Below are 24,669 nucleotides of genomic sequence, written 5' to 3'. Positions count from 1 at the left end.
AAACAAGCCTATTTCTTGCTAAAAATTGTTAAGCATTTCAAATATATATAAACTTATTTCGTGCATCTCGGAAAACGGCTCGAACGATTTGGATCAAATTTTATATTTAGATAAGGTTTTCTTTTTAAATTTATCCACAAAGGTATCCTTCCTGAAAAAACTCGATTTTATACAAAGAAAAGCACATTTTCTTTCTAATTAACCAACAGATATTTTTCTATCTATTCTCACGCTGACAATGTCATATTGCGTCATCTCCTAAAATTTTTGTGATACATCCTTGCCATATATGTTTAGTTTAGTTATATTAACGTCCCGTTGTAAAGCAACACTAGGGCTATTTTGGGACGGACTTTATTTGAATTCGTAATTTTGAACTGCGGTCAGATGACGAGGATGACACCCCCTCTCCACACCAGCGGGAGGAGGTTTGATCTGACGGATTTAACGTGCAACAGACCCCCTTACACGACGGTTCTTCGGTGGAATCGGGTCACGAACCTGAAATCCTAAGGCTCACAAGCCGAGATTTTACCACCAGGCCACCGCGGCCTATTCTTGCCATATGATCAACTACAGGTACATAAAAATTATGCGAGATGGCGCTTTATGGGAAGCGAATACGTTCAAGCTCAAATCCAATAGCAACAATGCAACAATGCAATTACTGTGTTAACCAATTCTAATAACAAGTGAAATTAAGTGCATTCATGATTTGTTTTAATTTAAACGATCAGTTCATATGGATGTAAGATTAAAAGATATTCATATGTAATCAGTTTGTAATTCGTATCTAAATGCTTTTTCCGAAAATCAAAATTTTTCAAAAACATGGCAGTGCGAAGCTGTATCTCCCTGGTACTTACTTGTGAGTGGTCCAGATTGATGATTTAGTTTTGTCCATTTGAAGTGTTGTCCATTCAGAAGCACCTGAACCGCACAGTGTGGTGTGGCCGTGCATTAATGTCCATGTCATTTGGATCTATGGCACTTCTGATCAGACACACAAGGGAAAGGATAACATTACAACGATAATGATTTCTGGTCAGTGTATCTCTGGAAAAATTATGGAACTCAGTTCTTCTATTCATCATTATGCATTTCTACACAGGCATATTAGGACCATCCCATTGGTCTCATTGCTTGATATTAGTGAGGTGAAAACATGTCTTGATATCTTTATATAACAACTAACAACAACTAATGAGATATTTCTTATACAAATCTAAAACGACTCTTATCAGTAAGAAGATATGACTCCATCTCAGAGATGCCCAATTTTTGTGTTCGTTACACCATCCTAAAATGTGTCGAAGAGAATATCTTGTCAATGATGGGAGATTTCCAGACATTAGATGAATATAATACTTTATGAAATCTTTCGGCCCAAAGAAGACTAAAACTGGTTGCTGTACGCACATGCCGAGAGATATTGGCCACTGTCTGATTTCGATATAAAGGATATATCAGCCATCTGTTACCGCTGTATTCCTTGGTTGTTCATCGCCATCCTTTCTTAAAGTTGCATCTGAAGTCTGGGACGCTTTCCAAGCTATCCAAGCAAAACTTTTATTCATTCTAAACGCTTTCAGAAAACACTAGTCTAACTAAACACCCTCTACCTGTTTTGATTATTCTACGTCTTATAAAGACAAACCATTTGTTTGCTTTCCTTGCGATTTTGAATGTATGATGTCACGTTTAGTTGGAGTGAATGTCTAGAAATAAGATTTTTCTCCTTTCTTAATTAAATACCATTGCTCACGTTGCTTCGACGCATTTTGAGTTATGTCGAGTATGTTGTAAAGTCACGGCCCTGATAATTGTATACAAATATGCTAAGTTAATGCTTTCTTTTAATAATTGTTCAACAATTCAAAATTATATGGGATCTATTCTACAATTTCATTATTGTATGTTTAAAATTAAACTGTTACTTTCTTTGTTTCTATTCTAAGGTATTTAGAAATGTCTGACTGCTTTTTATTGCAATTTTATATTTCTCTATAGAAATTTAAATAAACTTCTCATTAAATTGTACATTCATAAAGATTCACACATATTGTAATTAATTAGAAAAATCAATCAATAAAAAAGAGGAAATTCTATTTGCGGAATAATGGATATATTCGAATTTCTCTGACATTTGGATTTGAAACCAATGAAATGCAACCAGACATATCCATTATCAAGCACTCGACAATAAAAATAACAATTTAGCAGAAAATAGTTTCCAGCAAACGACAAAGAATCTTGTTCCTGCAAAATCCATTCAAAGTTTGTAATAATAGACATCTTACGAAACATTTTGTTGCGACTAGTTAGAAATTTCGTAATTTAATGGAAGTGGCAGAATACAATGTCTCAAAGAACTTATTATTTACAGAGAATTATTTACTAGTTAACAGTGAGTAATTTTTATTTAATAGTTTGCAGTATGTTTAAATGATAGATAAAATCGATTTCACAAACTATAACAGAGAAATCTAAAATTAGTCTTATATCTGAGAAAACTTTTTTTCTCGAATTCATCTTGTCACGAACTTAATTTTCTTAATTAAAATATGTCATTTCGAAAAATGATTCTGCTATCTTTCTGAATTTAGATTTTTAAGATATTAATTTTAGAAACTGAAAATATATATTATTCCAAGACCATGACTATGTAATTTTACACCAACTTTTTTACAAATTTATAGTTAGTAAAATCAAAATTATCAACATATTTTTGGCATTTGGCTTTAATAAATGTATAAAAATTGTTTTGATTCACAAATTGAGTCTTGAAAACACGACGTTATTCCATCTTTTAATAAGATATTTGAGTATTGTAAATTTTAAGTAGTTTTATTTCATCAAATTTTAAGCTCCAGTTTGATAAATTTTCTGATTTTCTGAATTATAGTGACATTTTTTTTTCTGATGATTTCATCAAAACGCTCAAACATGTATAGTTTGACATATGAAAGTAATATAGAATTCATTTAAAGTTAATATTTTTCAAGTGATAAATTAATTCTTATTTTAAATAGAATATATTTGATTTGCAAGAATTCAAGGAAAAACAATATTTTGCCTTTTTTCTATCTGCTTTATCATATCGTAAACAATTCATAACTAGTCGTAAACATATTTTTGCCCTCCTCTCTATTTCTAATAATAATAAAGAGAAATATGTGTGTTTGCGCTCTAAAAGTAAGACTGTTTGAACTATTGCTACACAAATTTGGTCATACATATACATTCGTGAAAGGAAAAGAGCGCCTCGAGGCGAATTTCCTTGTTTCTTGAAATTTTAATTAATTAAAAAGTAAGCTGAATTTTGGCTTTATTTGGCGATAACAGTGAAATATATTTTGCACAAATATACATTTTACTCCGTTTCAAACTTAATTTTTTTAATAAGTCTTTTTTGCTAATACCAAATTAAATATCCAGCAAATTTTTCCTAAATTTTGGCAATTTTTTCAAAAATATTTTTTTTTTGCCTAATTTCTAAAAATAGATTACATTGTTGTTTTGAGATACACACCATGTTCATTATTTCATCAGATATTTAATAAAAAGAATTTAGAACTTTTCTGAAAACTAATGAAGAAGAATTGCATTTAATATCTGTGTAGTTCACCAGATTAATAAAAAAATAAAGTTACAATACAGCAAATGTTAGGACATATATCAACTTGATATACGCGTCAAAGGAATTGGCATTCATTAGAAAGGTCATGTACACGATGATCAGATATATCGTGTACATGTATTTTTTCGCTTAAAAAGATTAAAATAATCAATTTCAATGTCAAACAAATAGATGGGTATGAAGTTTTAATTGAACAATTAAAATGAAGTTTTAAATAATTCATATCCCTGACGAACCAGCTGGTAACCAAAATCGACTAGCAGTAGTATAAAGAAAAGATTAGCAGTGAGCTAAAACAATATAATTCATAAATTTTACACACATTCTTCTGAAACTGTCCAACTTTTATGCTCCATTGGAATAGTATCATATTTTTCAGTTTTTTTCTCAAAAGAAAATACATTAAATTCGAAACAGAAATCCATTCATTATGACTTGTGCTGACAGTTCTTCCCCAAAGAAATATCAATCACTCCAGAAGATGTTGATGGAACCCATGTTTACGAAAATTTATGAGCTTTCAATTGATTTTTTAAAGAAACTTGCTTCTCAATAAGTTCTTCAAATAATATACTAGACGTCTTTTTTAAATTTTATTTGTTGTACGAAATTTAATGTTTACCCAAAAATATAAAGCACTATAATGTTCAATTTTATGCCACTGAAAATTTATATGAAATGCCTTATAGTTTTATTAAAGGATTTACGAAAATATTATTCTATGCAATATAATAAAAGTTTTCACAATTTTTGCTTCTAATATGAACTTGTCTGACAATTCATTTCATACTTGTATATTTAGTAAGATAATGAAAAGTTGTCACAAAAATCCTGGTCAAATTTTATCCTCTGAATAAAACATGACATCATGAGAGATATCATATATTGCTTGTAAGCCAATTTCATCTATCAGATTACCGTTGTAAAAATATCACTTTATATTTTGTTCCAGTTTAATTACTCAGTAAAGCAAATTTACATTCTTACTCTAGGAGACATTGATACTTAAATATTTCTTTTTCAATTGATTTTAATTAGGGTTATTATTTTATTGTGCGCATTTTTAAGATTTTATTAATACGAAATGGCTTATGCTAGTTCCTAGTCGTTTAATATTCATGATTAATTAGATTTTGCTTATGTCTTTGAATTTATTCTCATCTCATCTCATGGCATCTCATTTTAATGTAAATTAGCTTGCATTTTATATGAAACCAAAAGTGCTCAAAGTATAGCCAGAAAGCGACTGTAATGCTAAATTTCCGTGTATTTCTGCAAGAACAATAAAAACATTGTAAAGTTCAAAGTTCTTATATGTTTATTATTTAATACACAAAGGTGAAAAATGTTAAATTTAATTATGAGTCAGAAAGAAGTTAAATAAGTGAATTAAGTTAAAAAGTTAAATTAGAAAGAAAAAAATTATTATTTTTAAATTATATGCCTTTTTTATGTTCACTTAGTATAAACTTTTATATTTATTTATACTCATTTTATAGATGCACATTTTTTTAAGATTTAAATCTTTTAATCATATATTGAGTGTTTGAAATGTTTTCATAATTTTCCTATTCTGAATTCTTTTTTTGATGTAAACTTTATTACAAATTATATCTTTTATCTTTTAAGTTCAATATGTTTTTTTACACCAAAAATTTTAACTTTTCTTCTTTAGAAAAAGCATGAAACTATTAATGAAATCATCACAAATTTCCTTCCAGTAGCCTTTCGTTCAATATCGAAGTAAGAATTTTATTATGTACTTTCCTTTTAATTTCCTTATATATTTTCTTAATTTTATATCTCATTATTATTTTATATGCACCTGAAGGAAAAAGACACATTTTAACTCTATCATTCGATAATGTTTATAGAAAGCATATTTCTATATTTAAGAGACCCTCATTGATTTTATCATTGATGACGCGATTGACCGCAATAGTCGGTCTTTCATTATCTACCATACTGTTCATCTGTATATCAGTTATGGATTTATCTATATCTGTCATCACTATATATCACAATTGAATAACACAAAAGAAATTATTGAATGAACATTACAGAATATTTCTTGTCCTTTCTTTCAGTAAAACTGTAAACAAAAGAATAACAATTTATAAGATTGTATCGTATTTGTCACAAATTCTTTTATTATTTTAATTTTTTGCATGAAAACTTTAGATATTGAATTTCGCTGTAATTTACTTGGTAATTCAGAGAGAAAATAGTTTAAAGGCTATTCTGAGAAATATATTTACTGAGAAAATAATAATATTTAATTAATTTAATAATATTTATAATTTTACTCAGTAATAATATTCATTTTAAATATTATTACTGAAAAATATATTTTCTATATTTATTGCGAAAATATATCGTTATTTGGAAAAAAATTCGTCAATTCTAAACTTTTATCTCAATTCAATTTCTTTAATTCCAATGTAAAACTTAATTCTATGAGCACCTCAATTAACTAAATCGTTCATTGAATTAAGAAAGAAATTACTCTAGCAAAATTCACTTATTAAAATGAACCGAAGCGTTTAGCAAAGCATCATAAAAGTCTGCCTTCATTTATTTTAGGAATTGCCGACGTCACAAACTGAAAATAGCTAAAAATGAATTTGAATACATGCTAGAAATAGGAAAACGAAGACCCTTCAACATTTCTTAGGTAAAGCCCTTATATTATAATTTACAGTATTTCTCCCAATCTTGCTCACCTTAGAGTAAAAACTATCAAAAATGTGACATCGAAGTTTACATTATCATCAATAAATGAGGACGTGAGAAACTGTGCTAGGTGCTATCCAAAATGCCAATTATCATGTCGCTTCAATAATTGTTTAAATTCGGGTGTTATTAATCACTTATAAATCATAAATATAAATATATATCATAAATCGAAATAGCCGCTAGACAAAAGGCTTAAGTGTTCTAGCAGAAACGCTTGTAATTTATTGGTTTAAAAGTTGGGATTTAATTTCTATATTCTCATCAATCGTTTCTGCCTATTAAGATCCACAATTCGATGTAAAGTAGTTTCAAAAACTGTCAAAGATAACAATTTCGATACGTTTATAATTCATTGGCATAACAGCAATTCCTTGAGTATGATACAGTAGAAGATTAATAGGATTCAAACGAAAAATATGAATCGTACAGAATACAGGCAGATGACATTGGATGTACAGAATGTCATCCAAGTACTTTATGAGCAAGTATTTTGTATCATGAAATTGGAAATTGATCAAGATATTTTCCAATACTACTGATTTGATTGCAAACAACTTGGAATATTGAATAAAATCTGCGCCACACATTATGAAAAATCTATTAAAGATGTGAAACCAGTCCAATCTTGAGATCATTCCGAATTTGAAAGTTTTTGCAAATACAGAGTTTCTAAGTTGATTATATGATTTTTTCAAACTCACACTATTATTGAGCTGGTAACCAGCTCAATATTGAGCTTCTAACCAGCCATATTATGAATTATATGAAGTAAGTAAACGCTCTGATAAACTTACAACACCTGTCATATACTATAAATATAATAAAATTGTTAATAGTTCGTTAAATAGGCTTCAGCGAATAATAATTCATTTAAAACTGGCATGACAATTTACGCCAGAAAATATGAATCTGAAAATTGGTTGTAAAAGTGAAAAGATCATATTTGCTAGATTGCGAATAACTCTCTCGAACGGGACAGCAGTCGACCACAATAAATTCTGCCGTTGTTGCCTCCTTCAGTAGTGTCGGGGTGATCGGCTGTACATTAGAAGAACTCTCTCTCAAACAGATTATCAAGAAGAATGCATGAAATTCGTTTGCCGGTACTTTTGTTAATAGGATATATATTTTTTTTTATTATGAGTATCTCATTTGAGGAGAGGGTAAAGTTGTAGTGTCATATCATCATTGATCAAGTAAAGGTTAGTAACAATTCAATTCTATTATCAGTTCGTAATACTATATCCCACTCTGCCACATGGCATTGTTCGGGATTAATGCGAGTTAACCAATATTCCCTGTGAAAGAATTATTCTTCTAAACTATTGTAAATAAATTTTTTTAAATTATAATTCTTGTGTTATAAGTGTGTGTTATTTATACATGGATGGCTTGTAAAAACATACATTAAAATCTCTGAAAGAATTTAGAAAAATGCATGAAACCAAGGAAATGGCGATATTCCAAATGAACAACGAGGAATAATTTTTTAAAATTTCATTGAAATATCCATCCTAAAAATAAAAACCAATTCCTTTAAATACACAGATAAAATAAATAATAGGATATAAATCGATCACAACATGATTTCAAGTGATGATTTGATTTAAAATATAACTGATGAATCCATAATTGGGGAAAATAATAGTTGATAGCTGATTTTAAAGTCATACTAATAGCTGATTTTAAAGTCATAAAGTCAACTCTTCAATGGTCCAAACACATGAAAATCGCTTGAAACCAGGTCTGGAGAATTTATGAATTCAAAGTGCTGAAACATCCGCCAAACTCCTAGTATGTTGTTTCACTTGGTCGTTGGACATAATGTGTCCGGGAATTATCTTGCTGCAGGATGACACTTTTCTCAACACGTCACAATAATTCTCACTGTTCACAGTTTCGTCTCTTGGGTTGAAATGAACGGCTACTATATCTCTCATATTGCAGAATAGCTTTAGCATAAAGACGCTATTTCCTGTATGAAGCGCGCTCTATCTATTCTTATATCTTACCTCGCGATAAACAGCTCTCACCATACTGGGCTGCATTCGATGAATATTTTCCTCAGGTTTAAAGCCTTCCACAAACAAAATTAAATCACTGCCGTCATTTCCTCCTTAGTGCGGATCGACAATGGAGCTGCCCTACGTAACGGTATGATCCAATGATTAAAGAGAGTGACACTTTGCATAGAAGTGTTACCGACAACACTAATTCAGCGCTGGATAGTAGAAGTGTTACTACACCTTGAAAAGAGAAATTGTAAAACTTCCTTTACTTGTTTACCATCACTCGTATATTATAAACCTCTTAACAATACACTAAAATTCAACATCTTCCACGTGTTAAAAAAAAGAAGAAAAAAAAGATGAATTTTCTGATTTTCAGATGCGTGATAGATAATATTTTAAATTTATTAATGCACTGGCAAAACATTTTCGAAATAGATATAAAACATAAAGTAATCAATAATTATTAAAAATAATTAAATTAAGAAACACCACAACATATAAAACGATGATCTGAAATCATTTGAGTTTTAATTAGTCTTCTCTAAAACAGTTTTCCCCCAAAAATTCTTTTAGCTTTTGTAACTTAATTTATCAAGGGAGAATTTCAAATCTGATATTCGGATTCAATTGTGAGGTTTGAAACATTTTAAATGCATGTGATTAGCAATGAAAGATAAGAATTAAAAATTGCTTTACGAATAGATAGGGACAGAATTTAAACTTCAAATACCACAAGATTAAAATTGAAGGTATCGTTTATTACTCGCCGTCCTTTGTAAAACCAGATTGGGAATAAGTAATCAATGAGATTATATTTCGTAACTGGGACTTTGGGATTTCCATTAATTAGTAGAAAAGAAATGTTTATCTAATTAAAGTTCGAAATGCTTCACTCCCTAAAAATGCAATTTTACCGTAATGAAATGCAAGTCATTAATGACGATTAAATAACTGTGACTTCAATTAGTATTATTTTTGAAAGAAATCGGTTTCGATTTAAAAATAATTTATCGTTTGAAGTTTTTCTTGTGATTACTCGATCCAAGTACTCGAATAAAACGTATTATATTCTCTAATTGCGTTCTGAATTTAGTCTGATAGACAATAAGTTATAAATGTAAAAACTGAAATAAATTATGTAAAAGTGATTCCAGCTAACTTCTATTATTCTGAGCTACCACCCTATTAGGGTTACCTAATATTCGAAAAATCAGATAATTGAATGGAAAAGCATATTTCATTCAAAATAAAAGATAATTTATTCATAACATAAAAATTTAATGACTCAAAAGCAATGATGATTAGATTTGTTATATGATTTTAGAATATAACAAAGGAATCAATGGTTAAGCATATCAGTACAGCTCAGTTATTTTTGCGTATTTACTCATTTTTACAGTGGAAGATTTCCTTTCCGGATTTTTTCTTTCTTTTTGCATTAACCCTTTCTAGGGCCGTGGGAAGTATGCTTCCCACCAAATTTATCAATCTTTGTATGAAATTATGTAGGTTGGCATTAGTTCTGACAATTTTTTTTAATAAGTCAGAAACTTAAATGCTTCAGTTCTTTATCTCAGACAAAATGATGTGTCTTGATTTGTTACTTAATTATTAATTAACCAAATTAATTAATCAAATTAAATTGATCTAATAAGCTAAATGAATCCCTTTTCTTATTCTAATTTCAAGCCAAAAAATATTTTAACATCATATGACTAGAAAAAAATTCCCCTTTAAAGGGTTAAAATGATTAAAATTTCTTGAGACCGGATTATTAAAACTCTACAATATATGGAAAATGCGTTAATTTTTCAGCAATAAAAAATAATTCTTCGAGCGGATAAAATAAGTTTATATGTTTGATATGGTAAATATTTCATTAACCGGCTGAAGTAAGCTCCCCGAAATTGCCTCGCATACTAATTTCGGCATTAAGGTCATTTCATAATTTCAAATTCCAAATTATTTTGTCTCTCGTACTTTATTATAAAATGATGCAAAGCATTTTGAACCTGCTATTGTGCGACATTAGTTTAGGTAAATCACTTCACTTGACTTGACATCAAACATATAGCTATTTAATCAGTATCGTATCTGACATTTAGTCAACCCGATAACCGCAGATAATATGTAAATATAAAATTTTAGACATAGTATAAATACGTATCATTATGTTTAAAGTTGTTTTTTTTAGTTCTTAAGAGTCATGTTCAGATTTCCTGTTCTGTTCTTTTCGGTGACAGAGGTTACCTGTCTTAGGTTGTGTAATGACCGTACATGCATTAACAAGTTGTTCATAATATCTGTAAATATTTCATTGTGTTTTTCGTTTTTCCCTCTTAATAAATTGTGTTTGATTTCAACCTTTCATTTGTCGGACCAAATCTTTGGAGACTTATTAGAATAGCTGCAATAGAAAGATGACAAATATCAAACATTTAAGTCTAAATATTTTAAAATCCCTAGCCGTCATATTATATATCTTTAACAATTTTGATAATGAGCAAGACCATGAGTTTCATGTATGCTATCAAACGTATTAGAAAGGTACAGATGGCAACACCAGAGGGATATCTAACCCATTTTAATTCCCTTGTAGAATAACAGGTTTGTGTATGTGTGTTTCATGTTTCTTAAATACAGTAAGCAAAAACCAATTACGTATTTTGAACGTCTTTATTCGATCGTTCAAAATAAAAGTGTGATATGGAACTAACGGTTTAGTAAAAATATCACATAAATCTAACCGTTGTATGTTTTAGTTGTAATGATATAATAATTATAATTTTTTATTGTAATAATATAATAATTATATCCATTAAAATGTTGACCGACAGACAGTCAACACTTTAATGGATATGGCTCAAAAAGCAACTCTGATCTAGACATTATATTACTACATAAAATCCAAACTCCGAAAATCAACGAGTCTGGTGTAACGGGTTTATAGCGAAACAATTCTAGCAGGTTCTATAATAAAGAACGGCTCTTTATTTAACACGAAGACGTGAACAAAGAAACAACAAAAAATATAGCCTCAGCTTATACAAGAATAGCACTTCAGAGCAAACAGCTGACACAAACAGTAAACTGATAGTAAGTAAATATAACAGCACAAAATTTTCAGACAAAACGCGCTCAATTATTTGTTTCAACTCAACTCAATTGTCTGGCTACTCAACTCATGACTGAATGTTGACTCAAAACTCAAGTGACCCGGCTCTGTCTCCCAGATATCTTACAGTTTTTTTTAAGCAATGCACATACATTCTTATAGGACTGCATCAGTCAGATCTGATCGATATCCTAATATATCTATAAATTCTTGTTGTTTCTAGAATATTCTAATTTTATCATCACAAATCGACAAATTTATCATCAAATCGACATATGGTTTCAAAGTGTCATTGATCCGCATACATCCGAGCTATCTATAAAATGCACTTACCGAGCTACTAAGCAAGATTACTGAGCTACTAAGCAAATTCGCAACGATATGTTAAATTATTCTATCTAAATTTTAAGATTTCGTGGTAACCACGTTTATTTGTAATAGGGCATGCAGAAATGCAAAGTTCATGCATATGAGTTCATCAAAATTTGATATAATTCCACAAGTCTGAAGAAACCATGCACCAAATTGTATCCATCTAATTCAAAGCGGTTTTCACTTATCGCATTCAGAGATAGACTGATTGAAAGACAAAATTCTAAATATTCTAAGGCTAAAACGTGGAATTCCGTTTAAATCTCTAGTTTTAATTTTTTTTTATGATTACAAGGAGTTGATCAAATGGTTTGAAAGAAACGTGGGTTGTATATATCCTAGGCAACCAAATATACGAACAGCATCCCGGAATGACGAATTTAGAGGAAGAATGTTTAGACATTCCTGCACTTAATTTTTGCTTAAAAGAAACCCAAAGACTTCAAAAGCAGCGTTAAAGAACATCTCACATCACTGATTCATAATATTATTCCAAAAGGGAACAGAGAACCGTTCCAACAATATGACATGAATGGAGATTGTTCATGGAGATTGTTCTAAAAATAATAATGCTTCTGCATAGCTTTCTTAATAAATTCATTTTCTTTTCTAGTTTATAGCTTTCTTAATAAATTCATTTCCTTTCCTAGTTTATAGCTTTCTTAATAAATTCATTTTCTTTTCTATTTTATAGCTTTCTTAATAAATTCATTTTCTTTCCTAGTTTATAGCTTTCTTAATAAATTCATTTTCTTTCCTAGTTTATAGCTTTCTTAATAAATTCATTTTCTTTCCTAGTTTATAGCTTTCTTAATAAATTCATTTTCTTTCCTAGTTTATAGCTTTCTTAATAAATTCATTTTCTTTCCTAGTTTATATCTTTCTTAATAAATTCATTTTCTTTCCTAGTTTATAGCTTTCTTAATAAATTCATTTTCTTTCCTAGTTTAATTCTTTTTATTGCCTACCAAAGATTGAAATAATAATAATAATACACTCGTATTGCCAAATCAGACAAATGTAAGTTTTAGGATATAGTAAGATTGAAATAATAATAATAATACACTCGTATTGCCAAATCAGACAAATGTAAGTTTTAGGATATAGTAAGATTGAAATAATAATAATAATACACTCGTATTGCCAAATCAGACAAATGTAAGTTTTAGGATATAGTAAGATTGAAATAATAATAATAATACACTCGTATTGCCAAATCAGACAAATGTAAGTTTTAGGATATAGTAAGATTGAAATAATAATAATAATACACTCGTATTGCCAAATCAGACAAATGTAAGTTTTAGGATATAGTAAGATTGAAATAATAATAATAATACACTCGTATTGCCAAATCAGACAAATGTAAGTTTTAGGATATAGTAAGATTGAAATAATAATAATAATACACTCGTATTGCCAAATCAGACAAATGTAAGTTTTAGGATATAGTAAGATATTAAATGCCATCAAAGTAAGCATGATAATATTCTGGAATGCTAGAGTGTAGCATAAAGTTTATCATAAACCATAAAGTATCAAGCATTAAATTACAAAAGACATTTTAATAAAACCCTACGATCATGACACCAGTTATCTTACCAAACAAAGCTTTTAATTGAATTAATTTGTTTTTAACGGAATCCTTTTTAGCATTTTCAGTCTAATATATTTTTTTGCACATCGTCAATTTTAGGGTTCTTATGCATGAAAAAAATCGCTATATGTCATGAAATATAAATCTAAAATTATCTGAAGTTTTCATTTTATTCATGCGTTATTAGTTTTATTCAACGAACACTAACCAGTCTACTTTGATTTCAGGATTTGCATTTTATTGTTAACTTAATATTGATTACAGCCTTATTTAGACAAATCTATCTAAATTTTTAATCATAAATTAAATGCTTTCAATCTTTTTATAAATAATAAAAATAAGAATTAAAATTTTAGTACTTTGATTGTAGAGAAGTCACAAATATTTCATGATTTTTAAAATCATAATATGAAATTTGCGATTTCACATTTCATAGATCTTAATAATAATGTTTTCAATTTAAAAACTGAAAGTTTTTCGTCATTAACTTTTTAAAGTTAGCTTAGTAATTGAAAGCATAATATTAAATAATCTTAAATGTAAAATAAATATTTTAATATTTAACTTAAATTATCTCTATCTTCCACATAAAAGTGGAGATAATAAAATAAATTCCATATTATATAATTTAACTTATATAAGAAATTATGAGAATTATTGAATAATAATTTTTGAATAGTTTTAAAATTTCTTAGATATCACCTTAAAAAAATATTTGATTTAGGCAAAAACTGTATCATTTGTATTATTTAGCAATTTGATGATAAGATAAAAATAAATATTAATCACATAACGATGTTTGCCACCGAAACATGCGTAAAGACATAAGCTCTAAAATTAAAAACACTTAGAAAGTGAATTTGAAATCTCATTACTAACGTCGTAATTGGAAATATGCTTACAAAATTACTATGTTCTTGAAAGAAAACTGCTTTATTACTTTTATTGTAGCAAAAAAAAAATCTTTATAACATATGTGGTGCATTTTTTGCTTTTAACTCATGAAACCATAAAGCAGACAGAAAATGAAAAAGAAGACAAACAAAAACATGGATGTTTTAAAACTTCAAAGTAATTATCTCATATAAAACAATTTTGTGTAGGAAAACAGCAATAATAAAATCCCATGTGAGCAATAACTCATAAATATGATGCTGCTTTCATTAACTGCCTTGAAATAATATACAAAAAGAAATTATATTTTCTATATTGTTTTTTTATACTTGTTCTTGACTAAGAATTTAAGAAAATACATTTCATTAATCAAAAAATTGTTTTTGTGTAAATGTATGCTCAAAAATTAGTAATACACATTAAATTTAAAATATTTAATTAATGAGCTTATATATGCTTCAAGTGTATCGTATTTCAAATTACATTATTGAAAAATTTTCCATTAAATATCTTTTAATTTAAAAAAAAAAAAAAAATTGGTCCCAAAATTTGAGAAAGCAAACAAGCGCATTACTCTATAAATTTATCTTTCCTCAAAATTGTATTTCAAATGTTCCTAAATATTTCAGATATTTCTACATAACTGCTCACCATAACTTCTCCTCCTACATGGGAAACATCATCTGAGACAACTAGTTTTTATTCTTATAGACAAAATTTCCCCGTCGTTAACAACGCATGCTCATTCCTTTCCCGAACCGATTGGTTGGACACGGCTTTACGCCAGCGCCACCTGTGAAATTGCTACAACTGCCAGTGTCAGAACGATGAATGAAAACAAAAACAACTAGGAGGCATAGCGTTTAGGGGGGGAAACTCTCAACAGGCGCTTATATCCCTTTCCACTTCACGACGTGACGGATCATTCCTTCCTCTCCCTTAAGTTGAGCTTCACCCCAGCGCTCCGACGAAGAATGATACTTGAATCTTTTTCGTTCAGGGACAAATTATTAAGAAGATGTGCAAAGACTTTGAAAAGAAATTAAAAACTTTTTTTTACGTTTAATAATTAACTGGTGACTTTTTTTAGTTGAAAAAGTATTCTTTATATTCTAAAATCGATTTTGTATATCTAAGTACGGACGTGGCAGACTTTTAGAGACTTTGAAAGACCCGCAGGTGAGACTTCTGCGAAGAAAAATTTGAACTCATCTATTTGAAAATTTATTAGATTTGATGTAAGTATATCTTCGATTGTTTAAAATTTATTTGAAAAATCTCATTTAATTACTTATATCCACAAATTATATATAGATTCAAAATCGGATAACCATATTTTCTATGATTGCAATTAGAGACATGATCGTATTATGTTTATGAAAGCATTTAAATAAATGTTTCAAAAGTATAGAATATCTTTTAAATATGTTGAAAATAATAATCTGCTTTAAATATATGAATTTACAAATTTTTGGATTATATTTTTATATTTAAAGACAATTTATTTATTCATTCCAGATGCATTTATAACATTTATTCCAAAACGATTATAATATAAAACAGAGACATTCTCTCAAAATTAATTCATTAAAATTTTTTTATCCCAATAATGAAGGAATATGTTTAATAATTACGTTCATGTTTAAATATACAAGTTTTTGAAAAATTTCATTGATATCATGTTTATTTAATATATTTTTCAAAGTTGCTAAATGTTTTTTAAGAATGAGGAAATATCTGCTTATTATGGAAGAAATAAAAGGTACACTGCCATAGTTACTTTTATTTAATCACAGATAATTAGTTTTATATGGTGTTGAGTTTAGATTATATTTCTTGAAGCCAGATTATTATAAGGGATAATTTGACTTTGTTGATTAGTATTAAATTATATTAGAAGAAAATAAGTATTCTAATATTTTTTTATAAATATCCAAGAGTATTATAAAAATTATTTAATATTTAAACATATCTTTATTAAGGAGAAAATAAAGGAATACTTATTTGTTTTATGCTTTGGCTAGTTTTAATTTATCGCATATATTTTGTTAAAAAAATTTATCCCAGTTTATTGATACCGTTTTTGTTTCTTCTCTGAATTTTGAATATATAATTCAGATTTCAGAAAATATTAAGAATCCCACCATTACTTTAACTTTAATAGTGAGTTCTTATTAATAATTTCAAAAACGGTTCGTATAATTTTTATAGATACATAAAATTGCCAATTTATTTACATTTTCGATATATGTGTTCTATATAGTTTCGATCTTCGGATAATAACTTTTTATATTCTTTTGAATTAAAAGTTCAGATTAAATTTAAAAAATAGATTTCCATATAAAACCATATTTAATTAATGATGTTCATTTTATAGTGCATCTTTCCATTACCTTTATAGGTTCTTTTAAATAGGGAAAATTTGGATAGCACAAGTATGAAAAATTATTTATTTATTTTACTAAATTGAAAGACTTTAATAAAAAAGAACGCTTCAAAGAAACGTCGATTCAACTATTCTACAGCATTGTAACAACAGATCGGCATTTTTAATGGGATTTAATACTTCCATGATCAACGGAAGTCGAATTTTCGTTAATTTTGAGGTAGAAATTAAATCGAGCCGGTTTATCTTTTTATTTATTTATTTATTTTATTTTTCCCGGTGAAGGGTTTATAATCCTTATCTCTTTCAATACAATAGAAAAATCAGCCGTATTTACACATTTAATAAAATCAGAATGTGATAGTTGAAAATATCATATTAATAAATTCATTATTTAAACTAACCAGAAATTCGACGCAGTCCAGAATGAATATTCCTAATTCAAGCGTCTTAATAATTTCAGCATGAATTGTCATTTTACGTTGTCTACAAAGAGAAAATAAATTGCAGCTACACGTTATTTTAAATTGATGGATTGTTCATTTGATTCAATTCGTGTTCGCTCGTTTAGTGAATTTTGTTGATTAGTGATTTTTGTTTCGTCAATTGAAGTTACTATGTACTTTTACATCTCTTTAAACATTTAAGGAATTATAATTTTCCTTTTAATGTCACTCTCTTATGTTAATTTAAATATTTTACACTCGCTTTTAAATTTCATAATTTACTAATATTTCTTTATAAAATGAGCCTAAAACTTTAAATACTCAACCTCATTTTTTACTTTGAAATATTATCTGTTTTATCCACTTTTTTTTAAAAAAAGTGATCTTTTCAATTATGTGATCAATAAGAATGTTTTATAAAATGTTTGCCGCCAACACGATAGATTATATTAAAAATTTTTGACAAACAAATAGTAACTGCTTCCCGTTTAAAATTTCTTTGTGGTCGTTTTTTTTAAAATTAGTTTCATTATAAAATGTGCCAGGTATATAAACGATTTTCTTTATCTGAAGTCCTTTTAAAATGATATTATGGGATTTGTATTTTTTACCAAACTTGATATATAGATACTTTATTTTGATTATTATCTTGCAATTAAATTACGTAAATATATGTTTGCATTAAAGATTTCAAAATTATTTCATAGTTTTGGTATTTGTCTATTAGAAGAAAATTAATACCCAATACTTGTGCAGTGATGTGAATGGAAAAGTTGAAAGTTTTTTTCACGAACATCGTAGATTTTACTAGAGAATGAAAACTATATTCTTCTTACATAAAACAATTATCACAATGAACATTTAGAACTATTTTATTTAGATATGAGTTTTATTTAGATATAATATTTTAATACACTTATAACTTTACAACCAAATAACATAATGCATTTATTTGATACTAAAACTTTATTAACTCAGAAAAAGAAATTCATTTAAAAACGTTTTTTTTTTTAAATTTATTATTATTGTTTGTAAATTTAGCTTGAAAGAAACTTTAAACTGCTTGTAAAAAACATTTAATCATATTATATATATATTTAGATAGATAGATAGAATATTCATTTTAAAGATGCCTAAAAGCCAATTTCTAAATGGGCAGAAGTATTATAAATTTCCAGCTGAAAAAAATCAGTTTAATGTTGTAAAAAATACATTTTATGTTCTTTGAGTCCACTAATAAATTGCCAGTATAATGAAGAATTGTGAATTTTTATACAACTCACTATCCTATTAGCTTTATTTACTAAAAAATATATGTGTTTGACATTCTAATAATTTATGTGTTAAAATTCCATTTTTCTACATCTACGATTTACCCAGTTATGAATCTGTGAATATTTTAATTTTAGAAAATTTCAGTGGGTTTAAAGAAGTTGGGTTTCTAATGAATGACAGATACGTGCTTGAGAGAATCGTTCATTTGTTTAAAAAAGAAATCCGTAGTGTTATAACTCGGTTATTTTTAATCGCGGAACAGGATAACTTTTTTTTGTTTGTTAAGATGTTGCAATGCTAAGAAGATTTTATTATTATACAATGCGAACCCTTTCATGCTTTCTTGTAACTATGAAGAAATTATTGACGTATAAGTTCCCTACAAACATCTTTAATAATTTCATTTATTTGTAAAAAAAATATAATCCATAAAAATAAAACCATTAACTATGTTTCAAACTCTTACGTTCATTTGACGGCTGTTCAACTGTTTTACGGATTCGTCAATAAAGTATAATTTTAATTTTATTTCTTTTTTATAATAATAAATTCAATTAAGCGTTATTCGCCAATATATACTATTTCATGCATCGCCAAAACCAAAAGTATTTTAAAATTTATATATATATATATATATATATATATATATATATATATATATATATATATATATATATATATATATATATATATATATATATATATATATATATATATACGCATCGAAACGCGTTGGGTTTAAAGTATTGAAGAGAAAAAAAAGCTTATAAAATTATAAATTTAAAGGATGAATGTTTCCAATATCCAAGAATTTTAAATTGTATAATTGTGAGAAGTTTTGAAAGTATTTACATTTATTTAAATATTATATATTTTGCCACTGTTTTCATTTCCATATGCGGAGCTAATCCTGGCTTAAGCTTTTACTTCCATTCTGTCATAATGAATTTATTTATTATTAGCTGTCTTTGGCAATTAACTGGTTCATAGAGTTTACAAAAATTCGATTGGTCGGCAAAATTCTCAATTAAAGAAATTAGGTATCCCGGTAATTTTATATCTTCTTATCAAAATATAAAATAACCTTCATAATCTTCACATTTTGTTATCTATATAACTTATACTATTATAGACATTCTGTTTATTGTATCGCGTGCGTGCTCTAATTTTCCGCGAGTTCCCGTAAAATTCGAAATTGAAAGGGAAATGATAAAACTTCAATAAATACAAAAACTCTTTTGATGAAACCAAACATATTTAAAGATAATACGAATACAGAAAACAGTCTCGTTCTGCACTGAAGTTTTATGCGCATTACAGAATCATTTTTTAATAAATTGTGCAACATCTCAAATACTTATTCAATAGAAATTATCTGATTCATCATAAAATTAAGTTTTTATTTTTACTTTCAAAAATATTTAAATAACGAAAATAATATTTTATTTCGATCATTAAATATACTTCAAACAAATTACGAAGTCTCAATTTTATATAGTTCTTCGGTACTAAAGAATCGGATTCAGCGAAATATTCTTGACTCTCCAACTTTGAAAATAAATAAATTTCTACAATCAAATATGTCCGAGTTATGAAGTTTTGAATATGATAATTTTATAAAAATTAACGTTTTCATAATCTGAGGCTAATGAGCTTTCAAGAAATTCTGGATGCTGATGATTAGCGTATTAGCTGATTAGCGTATCTTCTTTGAACGGTAGATGGAGCTTGAAACTACTTACTACTGACGGCCAGCTTATTTGCAGAGGATATTGGCCATTCATTTTTCTTTAAATCGTGTAGAAATATATTTAATGTTCATAATTTTGTCAAATTAAGATTATTTGAATGTTATCTAAATTATGAAGGTTCAGTTCCTTGTGTATGCGAGCGTTTCTAGTAGAGATCAGTTCTATGACATCATGACATAATTAAAAATGGAAACATGTGGTTCATCTATCTTATGAATCGCGATGTATTGTAAATTCATTTGTTTATATGTCTAGTGACCTACATAGATACTAAACATGTTGTTCTTAATTTTTCAACAATGGAAAAAAATCATGCGATCAAACAATTAATAAGAAAACAAAGTAATTTATATTGGAAATTAAACGAATTTTTTTGATGCGAAATTTCAGCAAAAATTTCCAACGAATATTAAATTGATATATATATATATATATATAATTTATTTTCATTTTGAAACGGTTTAAAATTTAATATTTGAGATATTATTTTGCAATTTATAGCGGACATTTCAGCTTAATTTTTAATTAAATAAAATTCAAAATTTCAAAAAATCATCTAGAAATTATCATTTCCAATTTCCATGGTATTTTTGGTTGCTAGAATTAAGCTGTAGATCAACCCCTCTGATTGTAGAGCACCAACGCGCATGAGCACACACACATTCATCTTTATTATTGGTAAACATTACCAATATGGACGTGGGTGATTTGTATAAAATTTAGATTTCATAAATTTCCAATTAAAATAACTGTTGTAGGTTAAACATAGCTGTGGTAGGCGCACGGGCGCTCGTATTTATTTTATTACTAATATAGATGACTCATATGACAGTGGCTGACCTGTAAAAAAATTTAGACTTCATAAATTTCTCTTACTCGACATTTTACATTATTTAAAATATTCTTCCATTCTGAAATGCTATATACCCATATCTAATATTTCAGGGACGAGCGTATACATCCATGATTAAATTGAACGTTCGGTATATAATTATAACATGAATGTCACAACTATTTTCTAAAACTTTGATATTAATACTATTGTGATGCAAAGTCCTTCTTCAACTGCCGTTTTATACCGAATGGTTAAATCTCTTTATGAAGCTGCATAAAGCAGCATTCACTGGATCAATACTGTCTGAAGTAGTTACGTTAACGATTATTTTCCTGGAAGAATGGATTAAAATCGAAAGTTTGAAGTAAACTTTCGACGCTTTGATATTTTGTTACAGCTTGGCGTTTGTTGCTTTTGTATCCTTGCTTATGAAAGTTTCAGATGTCTGTGTTCGTTAATATAATATATCTATCAAATAATGTGACGGAAAGTTCTGCCTGTTAGTTTATTACTTTTGTTTTCTTTCTTTTGAAAGAATCATTTGTCTATGTTTATTAATATATCTATCAAATAATATGATAGAAGGCTGTGGCCTTTCGCAAAGCAAAAGTAGAATTATTTAATGGGATAAAAGTATTCTTTAATATTATTCTACTGACTATTGCGATATTGAAATTATATATTTTCACCATTAAAAGTACCACAACCGGTCAATGGGGCATTTTACAACCTCAGTTTGTGTATTTTTGCGAAGTATTTTCTCTATTTCTGTATTTCCTACTTTTAGCATTAAATATACTTGATGTCAAAGATCAAGATTATTTCTTGTTACATTTATAATATTCATTTCTTTTATTGATCACACATTGATAAATAATGATGATAATCATTTTTATTACTATTTTTCTATAATGTTATCATCATTTAGATATAATTGAACTTAAATTTATTTTTTTGTGTGTTTCGTATTATATTTATTTGGTTTTGATTTAGTTATAATTGTTTGAATTATTTTCTTCAATACGCAAATAAGAAATATTTATAAGCATAAGCATGGACTGATAAATCGGAAAAACATTAAAAATGTATTGATAATATTTTTATTAATAAACTTTAAATAAATATATAAATTAATGTTTACGATATTCCAAGCATTAGACCTACTAATTTAGCTTTTTATGGCATTAACTTTTTTTTTTTTTAATTTCGATACAACAACACGCTTGCGGGGTATAATATTATGTTTCAGTATAAGAATACTAGGATTTTAAAATTTAAATTATTGATTTGTTCGAAATATTTCTAGTGCATACTTATTTGCAAGAATGTTAGTGAGTCGTTTGCGCATGAGTAGGCTTTAGGCCCCAGTTCAATAGCGAATAATACACAAGCCAGAATTTTAAAAAGAATGGTAGATTTTAGTTTGTAACTAATGCTTAATTTAAACTTATATTCCACTCAAAGACAAGCTTCAAGATTTTTTGTACCCTGTATAAATAAAGATATCCAATAAAAATCTTCGTTTCCAACTCAGGATAGTAATTCTGTAATAGTAACTCTTAAAAACACTTTGAATAAATGCAATAGAATATATCAAGAGTTTATACAACTTTTTGACAATATTATATTCGAAACAAATTTTCCATAATATTTTTTATCTGCGGTTCTTACTATTATAAAAAATTATTAAAATTTCCTCCATTTAAAATTTGTATATTCTTTCCATGATAAATACTCTCTTCCATTCGGTAAAGTTTTTCCCGTCTTGCTATGACCAGTCCCCGCGTTTTCCGACGGCCCAACGTTGACCGTTCTGTTAATTTGTCATTTCATGTACATGTGGCCAACCGCCTGTCGGCATAAATAAAAGCCAAACGCCATATTCTACGTTATAGTTTTAATTACATAAATTTACATTATGTACATGGGTTAATTGTTGTGAAATGTACATCTTTGGTAATTTAAGAAATATTTTCTTAACCATCAACAAACACAAGCCAACTGACATGGCGTCCTCCCCCGTCTCTCCTCGCTTCTTTTACACCCCGTTCCTCTCTTTTCTCTCCGGTCAATGTTCTCTGGGGGCGGCCTTGGAACCCGGGATGCAAAATTTGGCAGAATATCGCCCTGTGGAGTAAGAGAACCATGACCGATCATTACACATTCCCATTTCAAAAGGCCTATAATGTATCGCTGCATGAAGCTTATAATTCTGCTTTTGAGTCATTATTGTTTCCATATCCTTTATTCGAAGCTTCTCTTGCTTCTTGAGTCTCAATCTGTACCCTATTTTTCAGGAGAAGCACTCTCGCGCTTCTTGAGTCACGATCGCTATCATATCCTTCAAGAGAAACACTTTCTCTCACTTCTTGAGTCACGATGGCTACCATATCCTTCAGAAGAAGCACTTTCTCTCGCTTCTCTAGTCACGATCGCTACTATATCCTTCAGGAGAAGCACTTACTCTGGCTTCTTGAGTCACGATCGATATCATATCTTTCAGGTTAGGCACTTTCTCTCACTTCTGTAGCGCATTTCCCAGTTGTTCAAATTTCAACAGGTACGAACTGAATTCTTGTCAGTCATCCTTATAAGAGATCGTTTGCATGAATTTACATAACCTAAAGAAAATCACGAATAGAAGAAAAAAATTTCTTAAAATCTTAATCCTGCCCGTTTCTTTTCGACTTGATACGTTTTTCACTGCTTAGGAAGAACGAAAGCATTAAGTTATATTAGATATTTCGTAACTTTGTGAATATGTTGTGTTACATCTCTGAAAACTAGTTTATTTTTTTGTATATGTAGTTTTTATAATTATTTTCAAATTGAAATTAATGTGCCTTGTCAATATAGCACGAAATTTATTTTTCTTAACTATATGTCATTAATTCAATTAGAAAGATTTAAAAAAATTGCTCAAAATATTTGTTTTGATAAGTAATTAATTCATCAAGCAAGATGTCATGCTTATAAACTATCGCCTGCTTGGAAAAAAAGCAATTCAGCTAAAACTATTTTAATTACATGAAATTACTAGCTATAAATATAAAATAATTAGTTCTTTTTGTGGGCAGTGAACTGTAAATGTCAAATAAACCGTCTAAATATGCTTTATAAGGTTATTTTAATGCGACAGTTAGACTGCATTTATTGACACTGATTTACACTGGAAAAGTATCTATGACAAAACTAGAAACGAATCAAGGTATTCGAATTGTAAATTATATGAACTCACAATAGTACATACGATCACATAGTACGAAGCAAGAAATTTCTGATCTAATGTCAGTCTAAAAGCCGTATAACCGAAAATTTTCATAATGCAGGTGATAAAAATGCTATGAATTGCATTACAAGAAAATATAAGAATGTCATTTTTATAAACATAATGAATCATGAAAAACAATTTAGTAAATAAATATACAGAAATCCAGTATCGATATCATATTACAATGCAAATAATTACGCTGTAAGTACATTTCATCAGTTCCCAAATGCTTATACTCTTGTAAAAGGAAAACAAATCGCTGTCCTAGGATTATATTTTTAAATATTTTTCCAAGTCATTATCTTACAGTCTTATTCTGAACAAATCAGTAAATAACAA

The sequence above is a fragment of the Argiope bruennichi genome, chromosome 3 (genome assembly GCF_947563725.1).
Source record: "Argiope bruennichi chromosome 3, qqArgBrue1.1, whole genome shotgun sequence".
NCBI classification, from domain to species: Eukaryota; Metazoa; Arthropoda; class Arachnida; order Araneae; family Araneidae; genus Argiope; species Argiope bruennichi.
Note: the sequence above shows the minus strand (reverse complement) of the source record.